This window comes from Aplysia californica, unplaced genomic scaffold, assembly GCF_000002075.1.
Source record: "Aplysia californica isolate F4 #8 unplaced genomic scaffold, AplCal3.0 scaffold01577, whole genome shotgun sequence".
Classification (NCBI taxonomy): domain Eukaryota; kingdom Metazoa; phylum Mollusca; class Gastropoda; order Aplysiida; family Aplysiidae; genus Aplysia; species Aplysia californica.
Window position 1 is genome coordinate 43,411 of NW_004798847.1, and position 6,289 is coordinate 49,699.

Here is a 6,289-nt window from a genome sequence, read left to right on the forward strand (position 1 = left end):
AGACAGACAGACAGACAGACAGACAGACAGACAGACAGACAGACAGACAGACAGAGAGGGGTGGGGGAGTGGGAACAAAAGAGAGAGAGAGGGACAAACAGAGAGAGAGAGAGAAAGAGAGATAGAGAGAGGGAAGTAGAGAGAGGGAAGAAGACAAAGAGATGGAGAGAGCGAGCGAGAGAGGAAGAGCGAAAGAGAGAGAGAGCGAGAGATAGAGAGAGAGAAAGAGAAGAGAGAAAGAGTGAGAGAGAAAAAAGGAGAGAGGGAAAAAGAGAGAGGTAAATGGATAGGGAGAGAGAGAGAGAGAGCGAGAAAGAGAAAGAGTGAGAGAGAAGAAATGAGAGAGGGAAAAAGAGAGAGATAGATGGCTAGGGAAAGAGAGAGAGAGAGAGTGTGTGAGAGAGAGAGGGAGAGAGGCAGAGAGAGAGTGAGAGAGGCAGAGAGAGAGAGTGAGAGAAAGAGTGAGAGAGAGACAGAGAGAGAGTGAGAGAAAGAGGGAAAGAAAGAGAGAGCAAGAAAGAGAGAGAGAGAGAATACGAGAGGGGGGGGGGGGGTGTTTAGGGTGTATGGGGAGATAACAACTTAATGTGCCTCTCACTTTCAAACGATTGTCTTTCTCTTTCACGAAGGGTTTGGCGACTAAAATAAAATATGCACACAGTGCGTCTTTATCTATGAGCGCAGACCTCTCCGGGACACACCGGACACACCGACCTCGTCTTTTTTTCTGTGTTCTTGTTCGTGCACCAACATGTTTGTCTGTACTTCGGTCTGTAGTGTAATAATGGTTAAGGCTGGCTTTTCTTCTTCTTCCTCTTCTTCTTCTTCTTCTTCTCCTTTTTCTTCTTCTTCTTCTTCTCCTTTTTCTTCTTTTTCTTCTTCTCCTTTTTCTTCTCCTTCTTCTTCTTCTTACTGCTTCCCCACCACCACTTTCTCTCATCTCTCATTTGTAAACAGCTTGTCCACGTGGCTACTAGTATCGATTACTATATGTACATTACTACTCAAATTTTTTAGCTCTCCGTTAAAAATCTTTAGGCTTAGAACTCAAATTCCCATATTTAGGTTAACAAACATAAGTTTTAAGGAACAGAGCGCCGTACAGTGGTTTAAAATGTTTGCAGTGTGAGATATGACGTGCGATTCTTAAATAATCGGGTATCGATATTTGACAATTTCGATAATATACCATTAAACGGTATTTTCAACAAATTTCTTTCTTTCCGAATCATGCCGATTATCAGTGTGTTATAGAGGAAGGTTTTCTGGTTCTAATGACCTAGAGAGAGAGAGAGAGAGAGAGAGAGAGAAGGAAAAGAGGAGAGAAAGAGAGAGAGTGAGAAGAGAAGAGAGAGAGAACAGAAGAGAGAGAGGGGAAAGAAAGGGGAAGAGAGAGAGAAAGAGAGAGAGAGAGAGAGAGAGGGAGAGAGAGAGAGAGAGAGAGAGAGAGAGAGAGAGAGAGAGAGAGAGAGAAAGAGAAAGAGGGTGTGGGTTGGAGGGGAGAGAGGGGGGGATTAGAGGTTATGGGGTAATAACATCTTTGCCCCTTATTTTCAAAATATTTTTTTTCTCTTTCACGAAAAGTTTGGCGATGATTTGTATTTTCCGCTAGACTGGAAAAATATACGCCCAAAGTGAGTTTTTTCTATGAGCGCAGACCTACGGGACACACCGGGAAGTGCTCCTGACTCTCTCTCTCTCTCCCCTCTCTCGTCCTGTCTTTTTTTGCTGAGTGTGTGCGTGCATGCGTGCGTTCGTGCGCGCATGCATGCATGCGCGTGTGTTTGTGTGCGTATAATATATGTATATATGGCTGTCGCATTGGTCTTTTATCGATAATTTGTCTCACTTATATTATATGAATGTACGAATAAGAAAACAACTCAAGCCCGACTTTCGACTTGAAATGTTTTAATGAAATATACCTATTTCGGGTCCGACTGCCAAGCGCGCGCGCGAGTGTGTGTGTGTGTGTGTGTGTGCGGGTTTGAGGATTCGTGAGAACTCACCGTCTCCTCGTCGCTGGCAAATGGCTGGCGCTGCTCCTCTCCAGACATGATACTGCGTCCGCGAAGATTCCGAGATCGGGGGAAAGAGAAGGGGAAAAATGGACCTGACCAAAACTGTTACGGTTACCAGGTCAGAGGGCTTGGAAACATTATTTAAAATAAATACCTACAGAATGACACTGACGCAGTCGGTTTAAACATGAGGGACGGAGCGGGGATGTCCGTCCACACCAAAACTATTTTTGTTCGTGCTGTAGCCTGTCCGATGAAAAGACACGCTTTTCTTACGGATGACTTGAGACAGATGGCACCCATTGTTAATGTTATCGAGCTACCGTTCCCGGTCTTGTATCAGTTTGTCCCATTTACATATCAATATCCGTAAGAAAATAGTTCCGCCCGACTCATATCGAGCAATATTCTGGCCTCTCTAAGAAAAATGCCCTTCCACACCAATATATAACGTTGAAAAAAGTTTTGCTTGAAAAGACAAAACGGAGTTGTCACTCGTTTAGAGGGCACTCTTCGGGAGAAGTAGTCCCGGCCTAATTCCGTAGAAATAACACTTGCAATCGGAAACAAAAAAGGAAGCCGATTAAAAAAATAATAAACTTGAAGTAAGGAAAAAAAATTATCGAAGACAGCTTTTTTTTCACTCGACTTTTGTTTTTGTTTCTGACTACAAGTCTTAGTGTTATTTCTGTGGTGTTAAGCCGGGACCACTTCCCTCGAAGAGTGCCGTTTAGAGAATCTAGGTTAAAAGTAAACGGGATCGAAAGTTATTCGACAAAAAATCTAGGCTTATGCTTTTGTGTCGGACGAGCTGCGAAAAATTTCCCAAACTGAAATGACGGTTCGAGGTCTCCACTTTTTAATTCAAGAATCGTTCGCGTTTCTTACTCATGGAATACTGACTTCAAAGTAGTAAAGAGATAAATTTACAAATTACAGGGTTTTTAAAAATCCCACAAGGGTATTACTGTTGAGTCTAAACTCACTAGATTGTAGATCTAGATTTCTAGATCTAGGCCTACTCACTTAGTCACCCGAGCCCCCAACTTTTAATTAGTTAAAACCGTTCGGCTCACCGTGTGACATTTCCAATCAAACACTAAACAACCCTAGATCTAGCATTAAGCATTGCCATTATAGTCATTTGTTAGTGAATGGCTTTTGTGTCGGACGAGCTGCAAAGAATTTCCCAAATTGAAATGACGGTTCGAGGTCTCCACTTTTTAATTCAAGAATCGCTCGCGTTTCTTACTCATGGAATACTGACTTCAAAGTAGTAAAGACATAAATTTACAAATTACAGTTTTATTGATCCCACAAGGGTATTACTGTTGAGTCTAAACTCATTAGATTTTAGATCTAGATCTAGACCTACTCACTTAGTCACCCGAGCCCCCAACTTTTAATTAGTTAAAACCGTTCGGCTCACCGTGTGACATTTCCAATCAAACACTAAACAACCCTAGATCTAGCATTAAGCATTGCCATTATAGTCATTTGTTAGTGAATGGCTTTTGTGTCGGACGAGCTGCAAAGAATTTCCCAAATTGAAATGACGGTTCGAGGTCTCCACTTTTTAATTCAAGAATCGCTCGCGTTTCTTACTCATGGAATACTGACTTCAAAGTAGTAAAGACATAAATTTACAAATTACAGTTTTATTGATCCCACAAGGGTATTACTGTTGAGTCTAAACTCATTAGATTTTAGATCTAGATCTAGACCTACTCACTTAGTCACCCGAGCCCCCAACTTTTAATTAGTTAAAACCGTTCCGCTCACCGTGTGACATTTCCAATCAAACACTAAACAACCCTAGATCTAGCATTAAGCATTGCCATTATAGTCATTTGTTAGAGAATGCCATTCTAAGTCGGTAATGATAATAATAGTAATAGGAAGCTTACTTGGTTGACTAAGCGTTCGGCTCACCGTGTGATATACAATCAAACTCTTTTCTAAACAACCCTAGATCTAGCTCTACAAAGTGCCCAGCTGAGATAGATGTAACATTGCCATTAGATCTAGAATCTAGATCTAGTCATTAATTAGTGAATGCCAATACTCAGTAATAGAGGAAGCTTAAATTTGTTTTACTAAATTAGTATTAGTAATTAGGGTTAGGCTCACTGTGTGCTATTCCCATCAAACCTCAAACAAACTTAGATTTAGCTCTACAAAGGCCAGTACATTGCATGCAGTTCCAGTGGACATTAGTTAGTTATAATAAGTTAGGGACTACTAAGAAGGAGAGGCAAGCCTAGGCCTAGGTCTAGATTCTAGGTCTAGATCTGGTCTCTCTCTCTCGGGAGACTCTCTGAGTCTTGTTTGGTTCTACACGATACAACGTAACAACATCTAGAGTCTAGATCTAGATCTATACTAGCCTACACTGCCCAGCTTTAAGCTACAATAAACCACCACAGCCATCTGATCATTACCTTAGGTTCTGAATTCAGATCAACAAGGCACAGACAACACGTTCGCTACTGTATGCAGTTTCGCTTTCGAATCAGAGACAACGCGGCTTCCGCTTGGCAAATGTTTATGTTTTTCCTAATTTCTGAGCACAAACGAGGGGTGGTGTGCAATCAACCTAAGAAAACCGATGGAAGTCGTGACTGACCGCAAAAGACCAAGCGAGCTAAATTATAAGAGAGAGAGGGAGGGAGAGAGAGAGAGAGAGAGAGAGAGAGAGAGAGAGAGAGAGAGAGAGAGAGTAGAGAGAGTAGAGAGAGACTCTGCTCGATTGAAATTATGACACTGTTCTTTTCTTCAAATTGTGATTCCTCCAAGTCCAAAAACGGAGGAAAAACGATCGTTCATCAAAAAGACATCCGCAATTTTCATTTAGGTCTAGAGATCTAGATCTAGGTCTAGAGATCTAGATCTAGATCTAGGCTAACCTCGAAACTAGATCAATGATTTATGTGCGTCTATCTAGACCTAGGCCATAGATTTAGATCTAGAAGAACCTAGGTCTAGGTCTAACCTGAGCCAAGAGGGCGCTGAAACTTTCCGAATTCACAAAAGAGTTCCCCTACCAGATCTGTATACTTCGTGACTTTGTACCCGGTTACCGGGTCTGTATACACTCCCTATTTAAAATTAATACCTACAGAACGACAGTGACGCAGTCGGTTTAAAAATTGAGGTTCCGTGCGGGGATGTCCGTCCGCACCAAAACTATTTTTGCCCGTGCTGTAGCCCGTCCAACGAAAAGACACGCTTTTTTTAACGGATGACTTGGGACAGATGACATCGATTGTTATCGAGCTACCGTTCCCGGTCTTGTTCCATTTACATCAATATCCGTAAGAAAATAGTTCCGCCTGACTCATATCGAGCAATATTTTATTTTTGCCTCTCAGGAAAAGTGCCCTTCCACACCAATCTGTAATGTTGAAATGAGTATTGCTCGAAAAGACAAAACGGGGTTGTCACGCGTTTAGAGGGCACTCTTTGGGAGAATTAGGGGTCCCGGCCTTATTCCATAGAAATAACACTCGCAATCGGAAACACAAACGGAAGCCGATTAAAAAAGCTGGCTTGAGTTGCCAGGGTCACAATGCCACCCGATGAAGAAAAAAATCAGGATGAAAATATTCTAAATTCGAACGACAAAAAAATACCGAAGACAGCTTTTTTACCCTACTTCCGTTTTTGTTTCCGACTACAAACTCTTAGTGTTATTTCTTTGGAGTTAAGCCGGGACCACTCCTCTCGAAGAATGCCGTTTAGAGAAACGAGGCTAAAAGTAAACGGGATCGAAAGTTATTCGCCAAAAAATCTAGGCCTATGTTTTTGCGTCGGACGAGCGCAGAAAATTTCCCAAACTGAAATGACGGTTCGAGGTCTCCACTTTTTAATTCAAGAATCACTCGCGTTTCTTACTCATGGAATACTGACTTCAAAGTGAACCATTAAAGAGATACATTTATAAATTACAATTTTATTGATCCCAGAGGGGCAGTTTGGTTAACGGTGTCAAACACCGACATTTGCTTAACATTACTGTTGAGTCTAAACTCACTAGATCTGGACCGACTCACTTACTTAGCCATCCGAACCCCCATCTTTTAATTAGTTAAAACCGTTCGGCTCACCGTGCGACATTTCCAATCAACCACTAAACAACCCTAGATCTAGCTGTACGAAGCAAGGTCCTAGCATTGAGGAGTGACATGAGTGGGCCTTGATGAAGCAAATCGAACTTTGTTTGAGGATGAAAAACGCAGTTGTATGGAGAAGCCGATGAGCTCCGGAAA

At 42.0% G+C, this 6,289-nt stretch overlaps 1 protein-coding gene and 1 long non-coding RNA gene across 5 annotated transcripts in view; one reads left to right on the plus strand and one right to left on the minus strand.

The window, feature by feature from the left end:
• The window catches only part of LOC101858465, a 35,707-nt gene extending 31,016 nt beyond the window's left edge, over nt 1-4,691 (minus strand). For 2 of the 4 annotated variants that reach the window (XR_004859444.1, XR_004859445.1), the window contains exon 1: nt 2,010-2,613. The gene's annotated coding sequence lies outside the window, so the exon portion shown is untranslated. Of the gene's footprint in view, nt 1-2,009; nt 2,614-4,462 lie in introns of those variants that run through there. The other 2 variants (XM_035973640.1, XM_035973642.1) reach the window with 2 other exon arrangements.
• Nucleotides 2,623-3,142, plus strand: LOC118479053. The gene is made up of 2 exons (XR_004859447.1): nt 2,623-2,869; nt 3,032-3,142. It is a non-coding gene; the product is annotated as an uncharacterized LOC118479053 (long non-coding RNA).
• Nucleotides 4,692-6,289: the final 1,598 nt, after the last annotated feature.